General features: G+C 40.8%; 1 pseudogene; it reads left to right on the top strand.

Moving 5' to 3' along the window:
* Positions 1–21466: 21466 nt before the first annotated feature.
* On the top strand, positions 21467–24014 carry LOC102911143 (interferon-inducible GTPase 1-like; annotated as a pseudogene).
* The last annotated feature ends 128 nt before the right edge of the window (positions 24015–24142 follow it).

Here is a 24142-nt window from a genome sequence, read left to right as displayed (position 1 = left end):
GTTATTAAAATATATAAAAGCAAGTTATAAAGGTCTGAGGATAAAAAGGCTTAAATAATGATTTAAAAAAATGACTTGAGATATATAAAAAAATGAAATATGTTTCAGATTTCTTTCTCTTGCTATTCTGCTGTTACATTGAGACTCCAAAGGGTCATAGTTTTAAAAATGTTTGTCTACTCTGCAGGTATGAGTGAAAATGTGGCCACATGTATGTTTGGTTTTGGATATCTGAGTTTGCATGTATGTCCTTTTATGTTAAGGAACACAAGTTAATACTAGTCATCCAGCTATCCAGATACTAGTTTAAAGCATAAACTATTCTATTTAAATAAAAAAAACCTGAGAGGTATATTTGACTAATATATCTATAGGAGAACAAATTAGCCTGGTTATTGTTACCAAACTTAGAGATATTTTCAAGATTAGGCCTAGATTTGTTTGGCTCAGATACATTTAATAGATAATGGTCCTCAAACCTGTCAAAGATCTGATGAATATGGCATTTAAATTATTTGATTAAAAGCTTACTATAACAAACAGAGACTCCCAGCTCCTAGCAAAGACTCCCAAGATCTCCAAAGAAGATATGGAATGACAAGAAGACACCACCTGAATTGCGGGAGACACCGACCACTGGGCAAGATGCCCCGACTCAACACCTGCTGCCAGGGATCTGGCCCAGAATGGACAAATGAGAAACTGACAAGATAAGGTCAGTCTTTACCAAGTTGCTCCTCCACAGGGAGAATTTCATGTTATGGGCCCAGCAGCCAAGACTGATGCTGTCCTGACACCTGTCCTGCCAACACTATGAAGACTACAGGAGCCTGGGGTGATGGCGGTCTGGGTAATGGATAGTCTCTGTTGTTTTTAAATAGATTTGGAAGTCTGCACTCAGGTAAAATGTATCCTTCTCAGATCTTTGATGACATTGATGACTGGACTAGCTATAGCTCTGTCAGCTTGGTAATTGATTGATCAATGAATGAATTAATTAAAGCTAATATGTCTCTTAAAAAAGATAAACAGGTTCTGAATATAGACTTACAGATGCTTTTCATTGGGCCAAAGACATTTCAGTCCAATCTATAACTGGCTCTCTAGATAGAAAAGACATTATGAATTTCAGGGCAAATTGATAATACTACAATTACTGAAAACTATGGGTCTAAAAGTTCCAAATAAGTTCAAAAGTTTTAACTCCTTTTCCTAGTTTATATCTGTCTCAACAGGTTTCCACTTAGCTGACTTGATACATCCAAGCATCATTTGCTGGTGACAATCTACTACAACTGACTGTGATCCCTGAACTTGCTGAAAGCTGATTTGGACCAATTCAGCCGATATACATACCATCCCTTCAGCTGATCAATAAAACATTCCCTCTTGTCTTTGACTAACATTCTGGCTTTCCAGGGCCCTGACAACAACGTCCCAATGTCAGCAGGAAGTAATTACAGAAAAGAAAACATCGTCCTTGTTTTTCCCCCTGGAATGTTAGATCAAAAGGGAATTTCTTGTCATAGGGAACCTGAGATAAATTAATAACTGTTCTCCATTCTCATTTCCAAGTTCCTTCAGGATAAGGAACTGTCAGCCATCATAGGGCTTTTGGCCCTTGTGCTTCTGCTAATTGCTGTTGGCTCTTATATCACTGATGTCTTAACTAAATGGTGATTCGTGTCTGGGTACCACTAAGCTGAGGATGCTAGAATTCCAATATCCACCTCTGAACCCATGACACACTTGCAGATGGCAAAAACTGAATAAGGGGAAGCACACTTTGCCATTGATAATGGGAAAACTCTTATGTTCTGGTCCAATTAGTCTCTGATACGATCTACTACCCTGGTGATAAAGTCTTTTACCAAAAACAAACATCTCCAAGATTAGAGATGATACACAACTCAAGGGGGTAATGAAAGGACCAAGCAGATGCCATAACAGGCTGCTCAGTCTTCTCTCAGAGATCAGGCCTCAATTTCAGTTTCCTGAGACTGAGCAAGCAGTCTCTGGGAGGGCCGTGAACAAAAGACATAGTCCTTGCAGTAGCTCCCTTTCTGTATGTACTCTGACTGCTCAAAGTTCAGCCAGATGTTTACTGTCTGGGATCCCTCACCAACTTAGAGTTATGTGCATGATTCAAGGACAGAGCCTAGACCACTGAGCCACCCCCCATAGTCAGTACATGCTAGGGCAGCCAGCTCCCATGGAGGCTCAAGGACAAAAGCCTGGGACTTGTGCTGGACTGCCCCCAAAGTGATAATTGTAACCACCAACCAGTAAATTCAAAGGTTACATACCCTCACCTAATTAAAAGAGAACAGAGATAAAAATAAACCAATCCAAGTTGCACCCATGCAAAACCCCCAACTCCCCCCCAACCCCCCTGAAGGGCTTGTGGGTTTTGCCTTTAAAAAGCTAGCCACACAAAGAAAGAGCAACTCCTCCCTGCCTCGCTGTATTGGGTGTAGGAATGAGTTCCCTGTCTAGACTTGTATCTACAGAATAAACTTTGCTGTTGCATTCTGGACATCCAAGGTCTTCAGTGGTCTCTTTGGGGTCACAATCTGGGCATAACATGAAGGATGCACAAGTAGATGAACAATAGGAGATGAAGCCATTTGGGAATATTTTCAGGAATAATGCAGCTGGATCATGTAGTAAAGCTATGTTCCTTTTTTGTGGAGCTCCCACAAAATTACCCTAGTTCCCACAAAATTACCCCAGTAACTGAAGGGTCCAGGGATGTAGGAATAAGATAGAAATATGGGAATAAGATAGGAATATAGGAATAAATATTTTTAAGATGAAGAGATGGAAGCTGACAGCCATCAGCTTTGCCAGGAAATGGGTATTAACCTTTCACTCGGCCCTTCTTTATTTTACGATAGGCAGCTCTGTCAGCAGCCTAAATGTTAGTGTTTTACTAAAGATTGCTCTCTGCAAACCCCTGCCACTCACTATCAAAAGCCAAAATTAACTTTTAATGAGTTCTATGTGACAACCTGCTTTGCATTGTTTCATATTCCTCCTTCTATGGGAACTCAGCTATGTCAGAAAGAGTTGCAGATTTGGGGCAAACATCAATTTTTTGGAATAGACAATAGGAAAGACTTCGGGGAAATACAAAAATCAATCAGCTGAAACTCTCAAAACCTTGTAAATGGAAAACGGTAAATCCTTAAAAAGCAATTTGTCTTTAAAAGTTTAAATTAGGAATTGTAAAATTTTTTTTCTTTTATTTATTTTATTTTACAATACTATTCAGTTCTACATAACAGCCACAGATTCCCTTGTTTTCCCCCTTCCTGCCCCCCTCCCCTTCCCCCCAGGACACCGCCCATTCCCACCACCTCCAGATCAAGGCCACCCCCGAGGACTGAGATCGATCTGATAGACTCAGTCCAGGCAGGTCCGGTCCCCTCCTCCCAGATTGAGCCAAGTGTCCCTGTATAAGTCCCAGGTTTCAAACAGCTATCTCATGCAGCGAGCCCAGGACCTGGTACCACTGCCTAGATGCCTCCCAAACAGATCAAGCCTATTCAGAGGGTCTGATCCAGTTGGGGGCCCTTCAGCCTTTGGAATTGTAAAAATTTTTTTGTCCATGCCTGATGCTTTCTCCTTGCTATAAGAAGGGGATCATAACCCGCCCCCAACTGCCATAGTTACAGAATTCCAAACCCTGGCTGTGGTATCAGCTAGCTCATTAGCTTTTTTTTGCCCCACGGTGATTTTTTTGGAATAAAGTTTTTTCTTCTGGTTTTAGACTGTGTTTGACCCCATTGTTTTGTGCATAATTGAGCAAGTTGGCACTAACATGAGTGGGGAGTGAGTGTTCTCCTTTCCCCACATCTACAGCAGCATTTGCTGCTATTTGTATTTTTGTTTCTAGCTATGCTGACTGAGGTGAGGTGAAATATCAAAGTAGTTTTGACTTGTGTTTCCCTAATGGACAAGAATGTTGAGCATTAAAAAACATATATATTTCTCAGACATTTGCACAACATTTTTAAAAAACTCTCTGTTTAGTTTATACTCCGTTTTTAGATTGGTTACTTGTTTTCTTGATGTTTGAGATTTCTTTACAGATTCTAGATGCTAACCCCCTATGTACATGGTAAAGAGATTTCCCATTCTGTCAGAATTATTTTGAGACAACGTCTTCCTTTGTCCAGTGTAGATCTAGAATCCCTCTAGGACTATCAAGTCCAGACTGACCTTAAGCTCCTGGTGATTCTCCTGCCTCAGCCTCCTGACTGCTGAGATCACAGCTGTGAATCACTGTGCCTTGATTGACTCAGGAATATACTTCTTGATTTTGTGAGCCAAATCCACAGATTATGGCCTTTGTGTGTACATTAAACAGCCCTCTGTGGGTGAGATTGAAAGGGTATAGTGTCCAGCCTAACTAATTTCAATTTCTTTGAGTTCTCATGAGAAATAATACAGAGCTCCGCTATAGCAGCTATTATTGGGAACTCAAGTTCATTCTAAGCATCTCTGCTTGGTGAACATTCAGTAGTGCAATGGGCTGAAAGAATATATTATAGAGATTTACTGTATATAATAAGCTATACCTTGACTGACCAAGGTGTCCTCCAGAGGAAGTCATTTATCAAGGAATACTTGGTGTTATTTAACTTATTAATATATATCAGCTGTCTTCTGCTTTGAAATTCTTGTGTGCTCATATACTACTAGGCCATATGGCAGTTAAGCTTCTTAGATCTACTGCTTGCTGATCCCCTAGGTGACACCCCTGCAGGGCCTAGGAGACAGGTGTGCTATAGACCTGTAGATGCATAGCTTTGTTTCTTGTGCAAATAAAGCTCTGACCTCCTTTCCCCCGACAGGGAAAACAGCATTGCAAAGCAATTGACTCAGAACAAAGGACATTTTTGCATACCCAGGTGAAGTAAAGGATGAGGTAGGATTCCTGGCCATAGTAGAATCATGTGGCCAGGAAAGAAAGGATAAGGCAGTTTCTGTAGATGGTAGACAGAGCTACATAGATGGAGAGAAGAGAAGAAAGCAGAGTTTCTCAGAGTCAGGGGTAAGGAGCAAGGAAGGAAAGATGGAAGATGAAGGAACAGAGGATGAAGATGAGGTCAAGAGCATAGGAGCTTTGGTTAGTACTATGAGAGGACAGGATGAGTAGGTACAGGGAGGAGCTGAATGTGAGGACTGAGCTGTATTTTATCATAGAGACATAAACAGATGAAATAGCAAGATGTACATAGATTCTTTTCCCTCAGATAACCCCATGCCAGATATAGCATCTTCCCCAGGACCCTGGGAGGGATTTTCTCAGGGCAGTTCCTTGGGAAAATCCATTAGAGCAGCATCTGGTCACAAGTGGCAGAGATCAGCCAACACCAATGAGGACACCTGGCATGGTCAATGTCATCTGAGGCAGGGGGGCTCATTTCCAGAATTGTAATTTAGTTAGGTGTTGATGATGTTGTTTTCCCTCAGGCTGGGTCAGGCCCTGGAGCATTGTCTGCTCACAGTTCTTAGAGAAAAGTGAGAGCTGTTCTGACCTTGGAAGGAATGCAGGACTCCCAGTGGACTCTTTGTTAAAATAACAAGGATTGCTGTATTTCCAGTCATTGCCGGGAATTCGAAACTGAAACTCCTTCTCTATGCTGCTTTCTGGTCAGAAATGGTGCACACAGGGAATATGGGAAGAAGTGGAAGCAAGAGAGGGGAAGCTGTGGTTGAGCTTCCTTGCTTCATGTAGACTTCTGACTGTTCCTTCTCCCTGCCTTTCCCTTCTCCTTTCCTTTCCCTTTCTCACCAACCCACCATCCTTCAACCTCACCACAATACACTCACCACCATGTTTTTGTATTTTTCAACACATTTTTATGCAGCCAGGCTGGCCTTGTTTTGCATTGGAACAGTTGATGAGCTTGAATTTCTCTTTGTTTCATCTCTAGCTCCCCAGGGCTGCCATCACAGGTGTAATTGGGGATGAGGGATAAATTCAGGGCTTTTTGAACTCCTCAAACTGAACTACATCCCCAGTCTTACCCTTCATATTTTTTTCAAAACATTTTAAAAATAATATATATTTATTTATATAAATAGACATGGTGGGATTACAGGCATGTGGTACTTTGTAGGACCATTTATCTTTAAAAGTGAATTATTGAGGGTTGGAGTGTTGGCTCAGTGGTAAAGCACTTGATGACTCAGTGGTAAAGCATGAGGACCTCACTTTGGATTGTCACACCCATAAAAGCCAAGTGTGATGAAGTGGGATCACTGTGCAGTCTTCTACCCAGCAATGGTTACTAGGTTCAATAAAGATTCTGTCTTAAAAAATAAGGTGGAGCATGATAGGAGTAGACACCATACATTGAAACCTCCCTGCCTTCACATGTACATGCATGGTTGAATGTATACATAGACACACACACACACACACACACACACACACACACACACACACACACACAAATATACACTACACAAACAAAGGTCAAATTTGAATTTCTAAAAACGCTAAAAAGTTTTTGTAAAATGTATTCAGAAGTAAAAAGCCATTCCTAGCCAATAACATGATCAGAAAATGATTCCCATCTTCTAAGTCTGATTAGAGCCTTGCTTCACTGATAGAAAATAATGATGCATATACTCTATACACTAATCTCATTTTATTGCTTACTACAGATGTCAGTTACTTGAAATCCTCTTATCTGTAGGACAAATTCAGTGTTGCATGTTTACAGAAAGAGCTGGAAACAGAGCCAGTTACAAACTCTGTAGGACTGTAATGTACTCAAACGAGAACTAACTGCCTTACATGGGCTTAGCAGTTTCAGAATGACATACTTGCTTAGTTTCTTCATCACCTTTTTGAGGGGTTTAAATGTCATCAGTTGATTATAAAAGAGTGTCTAGCCTCAGGACACACAATCAATCACTTCATTAGCTATTTGATCTTGCAATTCTAATCATGTATAGAGAGCAATGCTGTTGTACCTAGAGTTCCTCCAAAACCACCAAGAGACTGATCTGAATGCAAAAGCAAAGAGTCTTTGTTTCTTTCATTTTCCTTTATTAAGAATTTTATACATACTATCCACAGATCCCCCCTCCTCCCTGCTCCTACCTCCCCCCCACCCTCTTTCCCAAGCCACTCCACATCCCCACATCCCCCAAATTGAGGTCTTCCATGGGGAGTCAACAGAGCCCAGCACACTGAGCCTAGGCAGGTCCAAGCCCCTTCTCACTGCACCAAGGCTGTGCAAGATGTCACACCATAGGAACCAGGTTCCATAAGCCTGTCCATAGACCAAGGACAGATCCTGATCCCCCTGCCTGGGTGCCCTCCAAACAGTTCAAGCCAAACGACTGTCTTCCGTATCCAGAGGGCCTAGTCCAGTCCCATGGGACCTCCACAGCCACCAGTCCACAGTTCATGGGCTTCCACTAATGTGGCCAGTCATCTCTGCACGTCTTCCCATCATGATCTCAACATCCCTCGCCTGCAGTATCTCTCCTTTCTCTCATCAATTGGATTCTTGGAGCTTAGCCTGGTGCCTGGCTGTGGATCTCTGTATCTACCTCCATCAGTCACTGGACAAAGGCTCTATGATTACATCTAGGTTATTTGCTAGGCTAGTCACTAGAGTAGACCAGATTCCTGAGAGCCTCCCCAGCACCCTGCCTCTTCCTACTCCCATGATGTCCTCATCTGTCATGATATCTTTCTCCCTGCCCTCCCACTCTGTCCCTGTTCCAGCTTGACCCTCCCATTTCCCTATATTCTCATCCCCCACTCCTTGCCCTCTGCCACCCCCCCACACCCAGTCCACTCATGTAGATCTCATCCACTTCTTCACAGGGTCATCCATGTGTCCCTCCTAGGATCTTTCCCTGTTAGCAAACCTCTCTGGAGTTGTGTGCTGCAGTAAGGCCATCCCTTCCCTCACATTTAGTGTCCACTTATGAGCGAGTACATACTACGTTTGTCCTTCTGAGTCTGGGTTACCTCACTCAAGATGATATTTTCTAGTTCCATCCATTCGCCTGCAAATTTCATGATATCATTGTTTTTTACTGCTGAGTAGTACTCCATTGTGTATATGGACCATATTTTCCTTATTGATTCTTCAGTTGAAGGGCATCTAGGTTGTTTCCAGGTTCTTGCTATTATGAATAATGCTTCTATGAACATAGTTGAGCAAGGGTCCTTGTGGTAAGATTGAGCATTCATTGGGTATATGGCCAAGAGTGGTATAACTGGGTCTTGAGGAAGATTTATTCCCAATTTTCTGAGTGGTTGTACAAGTTTGCATTCCCACCAACAGTAGAGGAGTGTTCCCCTTGCTCCACATCCTCTCCAACATAAGTCATCTTCAGTGTTTTTGATCTTAGCCATTCTGAGAGGTGTAAGAAGGTATCTCAGAGTTGTTTTGATTTGCATTTCCCTGATAACTAAGGATGTTGAGCAATTCCTTAAATGCCTTTCAGCCATTTGAGATTCTTCTGTTGAGAATTCTCTGTTAAGCTCTGTATCCATTTTTAAATTGTATTGCTCTGTATTTTGATGTCTAGCTTTTTGAGTTCTTTATATATTTTAGAGATCAGCCATCTGTCAGATTGGGGTTGGCGAGGATCTTTTCCCATTCTGTAGGCTGTCATTTGGTCTTCTTGACTGTGCCCTTTGCTCTACAAAAGCTTCTCAGTTTCAGGAGGTCCCATTTATTAGTTGTTGCTCTCAGTGTCTTTGCTACTGGTGTTATATTTAGGAAGTGGCCCCCCTGCCAATTCATTCCAAACTACTTCCTACTTTCTCTTCTAATAAGTTCACTGTAACTGGATTTATGTTGAGGTCTTTGATCTACTTGGACTTGAGTTTTGTGCCTGGCAACAGATACGGATCTGTTTGCAATCTTTTGTATGTTGACATCCAGTTATGCCAGCACCATTTGTTGAAGATGCTTTCTTTTTTCCATGGTACAGTTTTGGCTTCTTTGTTGAAAATCATATGTTCACAGGTGTGTGGATTAATGTCCACACATGTGGACATTATTCAATTCGATTCCAGTGGTCCACATGTCAGTTTTTATGCCAATACCAAGCTGTTTTTACTACTATAGCTCTGTAATAGAGCTTGAGGTCAGGGTTCATGATGCCTCCAGAGGTTGCATTATTATACAGGATTCTTTTAGCTATCCTAGGTTTTTTGTTTTTCCATATAAAGTTAAGTATTGTTCTTTCCAAGTCTGTGAAGAATTGCATTGGGATTTTGATGGGGATTGCATTGAATCTATATATTGCTTTTGGTAAGATTGCCATTCTTACTCTGTTGATTCTACCTATCCATGAGCATGGGAGTTTTTTCAATTTTCTGATATCTTCTTCAATTTCTTTCTTCAGAGACTTAAAGTTCTTTTTTTTTTTTTTTTTTTTTTTTTTTTTTGGTTTTTCGAGACAGGGTTTCTCTGTGTAGTTTTGCGCCTTTCCTGGAGCTCACTTGGTAGCCCAGGCTGGCCTCGAACTCACAGCGATCCGCCTGGCTCTGCCTCCCGAGTGCTGAGACTAAAGGCGTGCGCCACCACCGCCCGGCACGAGACTTAAAGTTCTTATCATACAGGTCTTTTATTTGCTTAGTTAGAATTACCCCAGGTATTTTAAATTATTTGTGGCTATTGTAAAGGGTGATGTTTCTCTGATTTTTTTCTCAGCCCCTTTTTCATTTGTATATAGGAGGGCTACTGATTTTTTTGAGTTAATCTTGTATCCTGCCACCTTACCGAAGGACTTTATCAGATGTAGGAGTTCCCTGGTAGAATTTTTGGGGTCATTTATGTATACTATCATATCATCTGCAAATAGTGAAAGTTTGGCTTCTTTCTTTCCAATTTGGATCCCCTTGATCTCCTTATGCTGTCTTAATGCTCTAGCAAGAACTTCAAGTACTATATTGAATAAGTATGGGGAAAGTGGACAGCCTTGTCTTGTTCCTGATTTTAGTGGAATCATTTTGAGTTTCTCTCCATTTAATTTGATGTTGGCTGTAAATTGCCTTTATTATGTTTAGGTATGTTCCTTGTATTCCTGATCTCTCTAGAACTTTTATCATGAAGGGGTGTTGGATTTTGTCAAAGGCTTTTTCAGCATGCAATGACATGATCATGTGTTTTTTTTCTTTCAGTTTGCTTATATGGTGTATTACATTGATAGATTTTCGTATGTTGAACTATCCTTGCATCCCTGGGATGAAGCCTACTTGGTCATGGTGGATAATTTTTTGAAGTGTTCCTGGATTTAGTTAGCCAGTATTTTATTTAGTATTTTTGCATCAATGTTCATGAGGGAGATTGGTCTATAATTCTCTTTCTTTGTTGCATCTTTGTGTGGTTTGGGTATTAGGGTAACTGTAGCCTTATAAAAAGAATTTGGTAATGTTCCTTCTGTTTCTATGGTGTGGAACAATTTGAAGAGTATTGGAATTAGCTCTTCTTTGAAAATCTGGTAGAATTCTGTGCTGAAACCATCTGGTCCTGGGCTTTTTTTTTTTTTTTTTTTTGGTTGGGTGATTTTTTGGTGACCATTTCTATTTCCTTAGGGGTTATTGGTCTATTTATATAGTTTATCTGGTCTTGATTTAACTTCTGTATGGGATGCCTATCCAGAAAATTGTCCATTTCTTTCAGATTTTCCAATTTTGTGGAGTATAAGTTTTTGAAGTATGACCTGTTGATTCTCTGGATTTCCTCATTGTCTGTTGTTATGTCTCTCTTTTCATTTCTGATTTTGTTAATTTGGATGCTCTTTCTCTGCTTTATGGTTAATTTGGATAAGGGCTTATCTATCTTGTTGATTTTCTCAAAGAACCAAATCTTTGTTTCATTGATTTTTTGTATTGTTCTCTTTGTTTCTATTCTATTGATTTCAGCCCTCAGTTTGATTATTTCCTGGTGTCTGTTTCTCCTGGGTGAGTTTGCTTCTTCTTACTCTAGAGCTTTCAGTTGTGCTATTAAGTCACTAGTGTGAGATTTCTCCAACTGCTGTCTGTGGGCATTTAGAGCTATGAATTTTCCTCTTAGCACTGTTTTCATGGTGTCCCATAAGTTTGGGTATGTTGTACATTCGTTTTCATTGAATTTTAGGAAATCTTTAATTTTTTTTCTTTATTTCTTCCTTGACCCATTGGTGATTCAGTTGGGCATTATTCAGTTTCCATGAGATTGTAGACTTTTTGTAATTTTTTGTTGTTGTTGAAATCTAACTTTAAGCCATGGTGGTCTGATAAGACACAGGAGGTTATTTCAATTTTTTTGTATCTGTTGAGATTTGCTTTGTGACCAAGCATGTGGTCAATTTTGGAGAAGGTTCCATGGGGTGCAGAAAAGAAGGTATATTCTTTTGTGTTAGGGTGGAATATTCTGTAGATATCTATTAAGTTTATTTGAGTCATAATGTCTGTTAGTTCCCTTATTTCTCTGTTAAGTTTCTGTCTGGTAGACATGTTCATTGGTTCGAGTGGGGTGTTGAAGTTTCCCACTACTAGTGTATGGGGTTTGATGTCCAATTTAAGCTTTAGTAATGTTTCTTTTACGAATGTTGGTGCCCTTGTATTTGGGGCATAAATATTCAGAATTGAGACTTCTTCTTGTCAGATTTTCCCTGTGATAAATATGTAGTGTCTTTCCCGATCTCTTTCAATTGATTTTAGTTTGAAGTCTATTTTATTAGATATTAGGATAGCTACACCAGCTTGCTTCTTAAATCCATTTGATTGGAAAGTCTTTTCCCAGCCTTTTATTCTGAGCTGATGTCTGTCTTTGAAGTTGAGGTGTGTTTCTTATATGCAACAAATGGATAGATCTTGTTTTCATATCCATTCTATTAGCCTGTGTCTTTTTATAGGTGAATTGAGACCATTGATATTAATGGATATTAATGACCAGTTATTGTTAATTCCTGTTATTTTTTGGTGATAGTGTTGTATGTTTCCCTTCTTTGATATTTGTTGGTATGGGACTATCTATTGCCTTTGTTTTCATGGGTATATCTAACTTCCTTAGGTTGGATTTTTCCTTCAAGTGCTCTATGTAGGGCTGGATTTGTGGAGAGATATTGTTTAAATCTGGTTTTATCATGGAATATTTTGTTTACTCCATCTATGTCGATTGAGAGTTTTGCTGGGTATTATAGTCGGGGTTGGCATCCATAGTCTCTTAGTATCTGCATAACATCTGTCCAGGACCTTCTAGCTTTTAGAGTCTCCATTGAGAAGTCAGGTGTTATTCTTATGAGTCTGCCTTTATATGTTACTTGGCCTTTTTCCTCTGCAGCTCTTAATATTTTTTCTTTATTCTGTATGTTTAGTGGTTTGATTATTATGTGGCTAGGGGACTTTATTTTGGATCCAATCTATTTGGTGTTCTGTAACCCTCCTGTATTTTTATTGGCATTTCCTTCTTTAGGTTGGGAAAGTTTTCTTCTATGATTTTGTTGAATATATTTTCTGTGCCCTTGAGTTGGTATTCTTCTTCTTCTATCCCTATTATTCTTAGGTTTGGTCTTTTCATTGTGTCTCAAGTTTCCTGGACATTTTGGGTCATGACTTTGTTGGATTTAGTGTTTGCTTTCACTGATGAATCTATTTCTTCTACCGTATCTTCAATGCCAGAAATCTGCTCTTCCATCTCTTGCATTCTGTTGGTTATACTTGCATCTGTAGTTCCTGTTCGTTTACTCAGATTTTCCACTTCCAGCATTACCTCAGTTTGTGTCTTTTTTTTTTTTTTTTTTTTGGTTTTTTCGAGACAGGGTTTCTCTGCGTAGCTTTGCGCCTTTCCTGGAGCTCACTTGGGAGCCCAGGCTGGCCTCGAACTCACAGAGATCCGCCTGGCTCTGCCTCCCGAGTGCTGGGACTAAAGGCGTGCGCCACCACTGCCCGGCAGTTTGTGTCTTCTTTATTGACATCATTTCAGTTTTGAAATCTTGAACTGTTTTCCTCACTTGTTTAATTGCTTTCTCTTGGCTTTCAAGGGATTTACTGATTTCTTCCCATTTTTTTGTTTGACTTTTCCTCGATTTCTTTAAGGGAATTTTTCATTTCCTCTTTTAAGACGTCTAATATCTTCTTAAAGTCATTTTTATGGTAGATAACTTCTGTTTATTCTGTGTTGGGATGTTCAGGTCTTGTTGATATAGGTTCTGATGGAGCCATATTGGCTTCTATGTTGTTGACTGTATTTTTGCACTGGCGTCTACCCATCTCTTTCTCCACTTGGTGAAAGTGGTGTCTATGTCTGAGGGAGCCTCTCTTGGTCTCATTGATACTCTTGATCAAGTGGGAGCTCTTGGTCTAGTCGATGCTGTTGGACTTTTTGTCTTAGGGAGCAACTCTTAGTCCAACTGGTGCTAGTGGGCTCTTTCTCAGGGAGTAGCTGCAGTCTTAGCGTGTGGTAGGTTGGTGGTGGTCTGATCTAACTGCAGGAGGTCTGCCTGCCAACTGGCCTCTTAGTCCAGTCGGGTGCTGGCAGGCTCTGTCTCAGGGAACAGTTGCAGTCTATAAGGGTGGGTGGGATTTGGGGCAGGTGGGGCTTGGGTTACAGGGTCTGATGGGGGATAGTGGTAGTCTGACCTATGTGCAGGAGGTCTGCCTGCCAACTGACCTGAAACTGGAACTGCAATGGGTGGGGGTGTAGGGTCACAGGGTTTTGCCCCTGGGCCAAAAGCCTAGGAGCTGGGATGTTCGGGTATGAGGATAAAGGCTCACCTCTTAGTCAAGTCTGGTGAATTCAGCAGTTTCTTACTGTCAAGACAGAGGGGATTAAGAGAAAGTAGCTGTGGCAAGGACCTTGGTCCACAGTGAAAAAGTTGGCTCAGGAAGGAAGGGAGAGGAGTGCTGAATCTACCAGGGCAGCATATGGGCAGAGTGCCAGCCTGGCAGTCAGTATCCTGCAAAAAAGAGGGTCAGCTTCCCTGGCCTCAATAATTAACCCCAGGTTCTTGGTCTGGTGTTTGAAGTCCTGTCCCAGTCTGTCTACCACTTACAAGCTGCCCCAGCCCCAGGCCCCATCTACAGTGTCACAACAGGGCCTCAGCAGCTTAGCAACCACAGGAAGTTTCTCTTTGCTGGCCCTCCCTGGGAGTGTATGCTGTTGGTCTGAAGCCTGGTCCCTGGCATACCATGCCTTATTGAGCATCCAACCACCCCCCCTTCCAGAAAATGAGCCCCAAGTTACCGGCTTGGGCCTGAAAAGCCTTGAATTGGTTCAATAAAATATTCAGGGGGACATGGTGGTGGTGGTGGTGGTGGTGGTGGTGGTGGTGGTGGTGGAAGCCATTTGCCTCATCCCTTCTAGGAGAACAAGAGTAGTGTTAGGACAAAAACACAAGAGGGCAACAGAGCACACTGTACCAGTAAGGCACATTAAACAGAAACCAGGAATGGGCTTACAGCTTGTCTCACTGGGGGTGGAGTAGGGATGGGGTGGGAGGGCAAGTTCTATTTTTGTAACAGGAGCAACCTGGGTTTCCATTCAACCAAAGGAATCCTCTGTCCCAGTTTGACCAAATGGACACAGTCCCTTCCAGGTAGGTCTGAGACATCTCTGAACCCATGTGGTGTGAGTGCTAATAGTGCAACCAGGTAGCACTCAGGCCTCCAGATTCAGTTAGCTCAAGCTTCCGAGAAACGTCAACAAATAGAACAGAACAATGACCAACCAAGACAAAGAGTGCTCAATTATCAGCTTGGTTCAAATGCTCAACATGTCAGGAGTCTTGCGGGGACTTATTGGCCAATGTACCATATGTTCAGGTCCATGAGAAGTCCCATAAAAGGCCACCAGTCACGTATGTAATCAACAGGAGCATTTATTAAAATTACCAACATATTGATGTCTAATCATCTGCAAAAATGGCATTGTCACCTGGAGAGAAGCTTGAAGTCTCCTTTTAAGCAGAGTTAGATAACTTCCAGAGAGGAGAGATTAGTCTGGGGGCTGATTGGCAGGTTTAAACAAAAAGTTTATAGGATTGGTAGATATCTCTAGTGGTTAGGGAATTTTCCAGAGGTGGGGTAGGAAAAGCTATATTTTTCAAGCAGAAGGCTGTGGAGCACCTGCTGATTAGTTGCAGATGAGTTGTGCTTTTCCTGAGAACTACTTGTTAAGCTCTAGCCAGCTCCTCTAAACTGAAGCTAAGGGCTGGTCCCTGGCAGGGCTGTTAGGAGATCCTGTCATGGCCCTTGTCTGGCTCCCTGGCTGCTCATACAAAATATATGCAATTGTTGTATCTCAATCCTGTGACTTCCTAGTACTCTTTTCTTGCCTTTCTACCAGCTCAGCATATTTGTTCTAAACTCCAGGGGAAGCTAGATTGGGGTGAATGACGCCCCCTGTAGGATGCTACTGCGACAACCTGCTGGGGAACAATTTTAGGATTGGTTTGTTTGGTTTTAAAACATTTTTATTTACTGTATGATAATTTTCATACTTCTATGTTGCATTTATACCCTCTTCACCCACTATTCCTCTCTCTTTTCCCACTCTTACTCTCTCTGGGATCCTTCCCCTTCCCAATGGTTGCCCCTATGATTTCTTGTCTTTATGTTTTTAAATAGTCCACTAATTTTCCTAAGGATCACTTTTGTGTTCTGGTGTGGGGTTATTTACTTGATCATGGGTGACTTTCTAGTAGTCACATGTTAAAGAACAGTGACTCTCTCTTCCCCAACAGTCACTAATCCTAATATCTCCTCAGCTAAGTCCTCATGTGCCCCCAATTTCATTCCTGCTGAAATGTGGACAGGCTAGATCTTATGGAAGTCTCTGCAGGGAACCCCAGTTGCCATGAGTTCACACATGCAAATGCCATGTCATATTCAGAAGACATTATTTCAGGCCACTGCCCCAGCCCCATCCTCTGGCTCTTCCAGGATGTTTCCTAAACCTGGTTGTGGTGGGGGATTCATAAAGATGTCCCTGTTATATTTAGCAATGAGCACTCAACTATCACTTATTCTCACCACTTTGACTAGTTATGAGACTGTGCATTCAGACACTACCCACTGCAGAAACAGAACAAATGGGAACTAAGCAGCAACAACATCAACAAATCCCTTGTCTGAGCAAGGTATCACTAATCTCTAGTGTAATCTGAAGTATTGAGAAGGAAATTGGCCAGCATGGCTATTTATCAAAATAATAGTAGTAGATGCTATGAGCACTTTAAATTAGGGAATCCTCTTCAGCTTCATGGTTTTTATTAGAAAGTTGGAGTTCTAATGAAGAAATGTATCTATATGTAATGATTAATATTTCATATCACTATAGTTTGTTGTGTTCATACTCAGTGCAAGATATTAAAGAAAAATTTTTGTTGTCTTTTTTTCTTGTTTTTAGTGGTTCTTTGAGAATTTTGTACAATGAGTTTTATTTGTATTTTGATTATATTTATTTATTCATTCTCTGTGTACTCATGTACTGGGGCTAGGTACCCACATGGTAGAGTGTGCATGTGGAGGTCAAAAGAGAAGTTCTGGAAGTCAGTTCTTTCTCATCACTATGTGAGTCTTGGAACTAGAACTTAGATCATCTGGCTTAGTGACAAGTGGCCTTACCTGATCAGGCATCTTGCTGGCCCAAGACAGTTATAGAGTGTGTATAATTAGAACAAGGGATGGGGACCAAAGGATGGGAGGCTTTGTAAAAAGATCCCAGCAACTTTTGTCTTGATAACTTTCACCAGGCTAAATCCAGTGGATCCAGGCTCATGGTTGCCCTGAGAGATGTCACTGTTTTCATTTTCATCAGGGTCCAGTCAGCTTTTGCAATTGGCCAAATTTATCACTAAATAGTTAATTTCAGTAGCTATCAGAAAAGCTTAGGTCTGACCGCCCATCTCTGTTAGGTTTATGTGAGGCTCCACAGAGTTGAACCCAGATGTCTGTCCAGCATGGGAGAAGAGTAACAAAATTCAGAGGGGACCCTGGTATTTTAGTAGGAATTTCCTAACCAGGAGGCCAGGAACTGAGCTGCACCCCCAACACCCTGCGGGGGTGGGGGGTGTCAGCATTTTCTTGAGGATGGGGAGCAGGGTTTGGGCTTTGTGGCCTTTGTTCTTGGTTCTCTGTTTTGTTGCTGGCAGTGCTGGGACCCAGGGCCTGTCCCTGTCAGCAGTCAGGCTGTCAGCAGGAAACAGAAATACTTACTGAAGGAAACATAAGGTTTGGAAAATTTTACCAAAAAAATGTACATACCAATTTAGGTATTAAAATAGCTAATCTCATAACATTATATACAAATGTAATGTCTACTAGCCATGGATTGGTGTGGATACAGTTTTTTTGTAACTTAGCACAACATTCATCTTATGGTTCTGATGAATGCTGTTTTCATTACAGTCTAGTTTTGTAAATGTTATCAAAAACAGATCAGTATTTTAAGAGAACCTCCTTGATATAAATTAAGACCAGATTTTAGATTTATATCAGTGTGGTGAACTTTGACCTTCGGAATTTTAATATCCTTTAACTGTAACTAACTCAGTCATACCCATATAATTTTTTTTTTACTCTACTGCTGTCCTCTATCTTAGAACAAAACCAATTTAAAAGTCCTTTTCCTTCATCATTTCCAAAACACATATCAGTTTACTTATAACCTTTTATACTTTTTTCTCTCACTTATTGGAATCTTTCTTACTTTTTCTAATAGTGTGAGACATGATATAAACGAGCAACTTTTATGTAGAAAAAGTGTTTTATGCCTTGACGAACTGGGAGGGATATGAACTGATTCCTTTATCATAGAGTCATGAGCATAGTCAGAACAATTTGTCAAAACAAACCCTAGGAGCTGTTACCAAAAGAGAGGCTATGTCCTCCATTACAGCAGTCAGAGCTCTGAAAGGGGACAGACAACTGAACACACAGATACATTAAACCAGAGGCTACTCAGCTGGTACTGTACCCCAGGAACAAAACACAATACGTGTGTGCTTTTAAATTAGAAGGCAGCAAAGTTTTAACTAAAAGCATTTATTCACCCTAAGAAATGAAAACCAACCTGTGGCAGCCGTTCAGGCATTGTGCTCAGTTTCTAGTGCTGGTTAGGAGAGCAAAGTTTATCTACTTAGGAAAGCAAAGAACATTGTAATATTTATCAGACAATTATTAACCAAGACCAGGAGCCTGGGAGGAATACACATTAACAATTCTAGAGGTAAACTCACCTTTCACCAGAAAAATCTAAGTTATTTGTCAAAGCTTTATTTACCGTATGTGAACTAAAAGGAAGTTGGACAAATCTAACAGTTTTAATTTAGCTTAAGGCAGTATACAAGGCATTTTGGTGCCATGGAAGCCGTATATGAGCATATGCATACATGTAGACATAATACAATATATCCATGCACATAAACATATATCAACTATATTTAAGAAAGCCAAAAGAATTTTTTAAAATTTATCCTGTCAGATTATTTTTAAATTCTTCTATTCTGATTATTTTTCCATATTTCTAAGTGAGATTCAATCTTAAATCAGTTCTTTAAAATTTTTAATTTTTACTTGAAGCAAATTAGAAAACTTATATTTCAGTATGTAGTACTTGAACAGGATGACTAAACTGAATGAGGATGAAGCTGAAAAAAAAGATTAGTCAACATGAAAACTATTTTCTTTACTCGTTTCAAATTTTGATTTGCTGTTTACAGGACTAAGTTGCAAAATGACACATGTGTATACTCTGGAACATGAAAAGCAAATCATCCAATCAATAAAACAAACACAGACTCAACTTTCCCCATGCGATACCGTTATGCTGATCTATAGGATGAGAAACTCCATCTCCACACCATTAGGAAAGATCCCAGGTCTGGGGTTCAAGAAGGACACTGGGGCAGATTGTTATTTGAGTAAGAGATTTTTTTTTTTTTTTAAAAAAAAAGGTTTGTAAATGCCAATGATGGACAGACAGACAAGAGCATGGCAGAGGCTCTGATATTGGACCCACATGGCAGAGTGGGGAGTCCCTTCTTATGAGTATCAGAGAGAGGACATTCTGTTGTGCCATGTGATTGGTGAGAAGCCCATAGAGTGTGCTTGCAGTCCAGCAGTCTATAGGTGGGGGGCAGGGAGCAAGAATCTAGGGGTTAAATTGATTCTAGTCGTGGAATCCAAATCACTACCATTGCTGAAATGATCACAGTCTAACCAAAGTGAGATTGCATTACAAAATAAGGGAGCTCTGGCTAACACTTTAGATTGCTAGAAATTAGGCCCAGGATTTCTTTCAATCTCCTGAGGCCTCTTTTGAAGAGCTGGCTCAAGGGTCCTACAATACTGGCCAGACTGGAAAAACTTCTGAAGATTCAGGGAGGCCACAAAGCTTTCTCAGGACCACCTGGCTATAGAAGAGCTGAAATCCAGGGCCCTGAAATATGTTCATTCCCTGCTTTATCTGTAGCAGTGGAGATGGCTCCTTCGTGAGACAGGGCCCTTTAGTTAACCAGCAATAAAATCCCAAATGCACTGATTTCACATCTTAGTGAACTCAAAGACAAAATAAACAAGCCAAACATAACACAGTGGAGAAATACTGATTACCTCAGCCAGGCAAATCTGGCACAGGAGTTATTTCTAAAGTGATGCTCTAACTCATTCCCCCAAAAGGAAGAATACCAATTTTATTCATGGGGTCCATACATGTTCATATAGGGGTAGTCCAATATTCAAACATGCTCATTTTAGGATTACATTCCCTGAGCATGCTCATTTTAAAGTGATGGACAGAAATACCTCTGGGAATCCCCAGCTTTCATAATTACATTTTAGCTGACAATAAGGAAAAGGATAGTTTGAAGGTATTGAATGAAGGAATCTGCCCATGAAGGTGCCAGCCTAAATTAGTCAATAATAGATTGATACATGTTCTTGTCCTAGCTGATCATCCATACACGGAGGCTGATCACACATGGCTGCACAGCATTCAGGGTACTAAATATTTTTATAGACATGCCTGTGGCTTTACCTGTTTTCCATCTTATGACAGCTTATTGTGTCCAGATTTTACATGAGCCCAAGGAATAGAATCTCGTGCCACCAGAACTTTGATAGCCCACTTTGCTCATGGCCTCTGTTCCTCCTTTCTAGGACTCCATGGGCTATGGAATGCTATATGAAAAAACTACCAGGGTTCTTGTTGCTGTAGAACTGAGTTATGCATGTCCATCTCCATTCATTGTCCCCATAGTCGTAGACTTAGTACTTCCGGTTCCCCCTTACCCACTGGGCTATCCATGAAGTCAAGCTTTTGGATATAACCCAAGAGTCAATACAGATTGTCAAATCCAAATTTCTGAAGTTACTATTAACTATATCAACTCAGCCTACTGACTACTCTTGCTCCTGTCTCCTGCACATGTTGTCTGTGTTCATTGGAAATGCTGCAGGTGCCCTGCTTGGACCTTCTGTGTAGCAAGCATTGACAGGAATGGGTGATGTCCTAACAGCACTTTATCTGGCTTGGCTGTTGATTCAGTTGTTCAGGGACACTAAGTGTCTTTAAAGGAAAGTGTTCTAGGACATATCTGTGTGGCACTGGTGACTGGACTGGCAGACATTACACCCATATAAATATGCATTATACTTTGCAAAGTTTGGTCCCTTTTCACCTTAGAAAGAGGCTTGGACATTGGCCTTAAATCCAACTCTATTGCAAAAGTGTTATATATTACACATCAGGAAGGAGTCACTAATAAATACTCAAATGAAGAAACTTCAGTAAAAGAACAAAATCAGAAAGTTGGATATGCTAAGCAGATAAATAGGGGACTGTATGACAACCAAAGTCCAGAGAGTGTGAGGGGCCATTAACAGATCTAACCAGAAGTAATATGAAGAAAATATTTTTCTTAAAAATACCAGGAGTACTGAACATTTCAGAAAGGCCAAATAATATAGATTACAAAGAATGATGGGTGCAGGCACAGTCAGACATGCAGCCCAAGCAGGGCAACAGGGAACCATGACCAGATTCAGCTGAATTTTTTCTGGAAGCTAGAAGGTGAGGGACCTCATGTAGTTTACATAGCATGGAGGCACAGAGCAGGCTCAAAAGGTGAGATGGATCTGTGAAGAACAATGGAGAATAAACCATTAAACTCTCCTGTGATGGTCTCAGCTACCTGGAGAAAAAATGGCCCTGTAGTGTCACTTACAGGTGAAATCTAGAGTAGCCAAACTCGTAGAGGTGGAAAGCAGAGTGGTGAGAAGAGCAGTGGGGAGAGGGAACTAGAGTGATGTTAGTCAAAGAACACAGAATCACAATTGTATAAAATGACCCCAGTGGGAGATCAAATGCATAACTATAACCATTAAGGATGGTGTCTGGCAATATAATTGAAATGTGAGATTTTAAATTTCATACACACTGTCTTTATTCTCCATTCTCTCTTTCAGGGCCTTTATTTATTCACAGTCATGGGTCAGCAGTCCTCTTCATCTAAGAATGAATGACACCAAGATTTGGCCTCCAGATTTACTGAATATTTTAAGAAGATTAAGATAGTAAACTAAAATCATTCCTCAGGAAACCGTAGCCTCAGTTGAGCTAAGCCTGATGTAAGGAAACATTCAGGGGGCAAACTCTTCAATCACTGATGCATTAAAAAAATTGATAGTACACCACTTAATATTGCTGTGATCGGGGAGTCTGGAGCAGGGAAATCTTCCCTCATCAATGAGAGGGGTTGGACATGAAGAGAAAGATGCAGCTGAAATTGGAGTGGTGGAAACGATCATGGAGAGACATCCATACAAACACCCCAATATTCCCAATGTGGTTATTTGGGATCTGCCTGGGATTGGAACCACAAATTTCCCACCAAAAGATTATCTGGAGAAAATGAAATTCCATGAGTATGACTTCTTCATTATTGTTTCTGCCACACGCTTTAAGAAAAATGATATAGACCTTGCCTAAGCAATCAGCATGATGAAGAAGGATTTCTACTTTGTGAGAACCAAGGTGGACTCTGACTTAAACATTGAAAAGGAATTCAATCCACACTCCCTTAACAGAGAAAATGTCCTGCAGCAGATCCGCAACAGCTGTGTGAAAACGCTTCAGGAGAATAACATTGATGAACCACCAATCTTCTTGATCTCTAACAGAAATTTGTCTGACTATGATTTCCCAGTCCTGATGGACAAGATGGTGAATGTCCTCTGTGTACACAAACGACATGTTTTTATGCTTTCCTTACTTAATAATACAGGTGCAATCATTGAAAGAAAGCAGGAATTCCTGAAGCAGAGAATTTGGCTAGAAGCCTTTGGGCTTGAGCTACTGAGTATCATTCCTTCACTGGTCCACCTCTCAATGGACTTTGATGTGGAAAATCTTAAGAAAAGCCTGAATTTCTATCGAACTGTGTTTGGAGTGGATGATGCATCCTTGCAGAGTTTGGGTAAGGACTGGCGAATGTCAGTGGATCAGCTCAAGAAAAGATGAAATCTCCTAATGTGTTCAAGACTACAAAGGAAGAAACAATACAAGAAAGGCTTTTTAAGATGTTATGAGGAGTTCTGCTTGGCTAATGAGCATTTGGTTAATAAGAATGTTTATGTTAAAGAATTATATTACCTGAAATTATATTTCCTTGATGTGGTGACAGATGATGCTAATGCTCTTCTCGGAGAGATATATTCAAGAAAGAGCTTGATTTCTGATTAGACTGAAACCCTGTAGCTGTCAAAATCAGAATCAATGACAGAAAAGTAGGACTCTGATATTGATAACATACTGGATTTATTCATGCCATCCATGCTTTATCCACACGTAGTGATCATATATCCACATTAGCTGTAGTAAGGGGATCACATATGTGTAAATAAGCTGAAAGCTAAAAACTATCTACTCACTTTGAATAAACCCTCAGATGGAGTAATTGCACATTTATTTGAAGTAGTTTAATATAAAGTTGCTTCCATATTTTTGCTTAACATTGTGATGGCTAGTGTTGTGGACAGACTCTAGAATCACATGGGAGGTAAACCTCTGGCCTTGATTTGGGGAATAATTTTGCTTAAGTTAATTGAGGTGGGAAGCCCTGCCCACTGTGAGTGGAAACATTCCCTAGCTGGTGATCTCTGACTGTGTATGAGGAGAGAGGGGCTAATTAGCAGCATGCTTTCATTCATCCATTTTTCTCTCTGCATTTTTACTGTGGGTACAGTGGCACTAGCCACCTCCAGCTCCTGCTGTGACTTCTTGGTAACGATGACCTCTATAACTTTGAATTTGATACTTGTGCCCTCTCTTGATAGCAGTACCCAGGGAGAAACCATAACTGGGCTGGAGACATGGCTCTGTAGATAAAGAACTTACCTTGCAAGTCTGAAGACCTCTGTTCAGATCTCTAGAGCTCATGTAGAGCCAGCAAAGCATCTGTAATCACACCCCTGTGGTGAGATAGGAGGCAGAGACAGAGAATCCTGGAAGTCCTGAGGCCAGCTATCCTGCCACATGCAGCAGTGAATAAGAGACCCTGGCACAAGGAAGTGGAAGGTAAAAGACAACATCAAGGTTGTCCTTTGACCTCTGCACACATGCCATGTCCTGTTCATGCCTGCAATCACACATGTAAATGCACACAAACAAAACGTTTATTCTTTAGAAGAAGAAGGAAGGTTCGGGGCAGTAGCTCAGTGGTATAATACTTGCATCACATGCATGAGACCTTGGGTTCAATCCCTAGCACTCTGCAGAAAGGAAAAAGGGGATGGAGAGAAGGGTCAGAGGTTAAGAACACTGGCTGCTCTTACAGAAGATCCAGGTTCAAATCCTGCATACTAGAACCCACATTGTAGCTATAGTGGCCTATGACTCCTGTTCCAGGGGATCTGATACCCTCTCCTGACCTCCACAGGACCCAGGCACACGTGTGGTGAACAGATATACATGTGACGCAAACGTTCAAAATATTTACGTTCAAATGAAAAGAAAGAGAGAAACAATGACCATAGAGACCACAATAGCTTTTTTTTTATATTTTATTTTTTTTATTTTACAATACTATTCAGTTCTACATAATAGCCACAGATTCCCTTGTTCTCTCCCTTCCTGTCCCCCTCCCCTTCCCCCCAGCCCATCCC

Source organism: Peromyscus maniculatus, chromosome 19 (genome assembly GCF_049852395.1).
Source record: "Peromyscus maniculatus bairdii isolate BWxNUB_F1_BW_parent chromosome 19, HU_Pman_BW_mat_3.1, whole genome shotgun sequence".
NCBI classification, from domain to species: Eukaryota; Metazoa; Chordata; class Mammalia; order Rodentia; family Cricetidae; genus Peromyscus; species Peromyscus maniculatus.
Note: the sequence above shows the minus strand (reverse complement) of the source record. Positions and strands in the feature narration are given on the sequence as shown.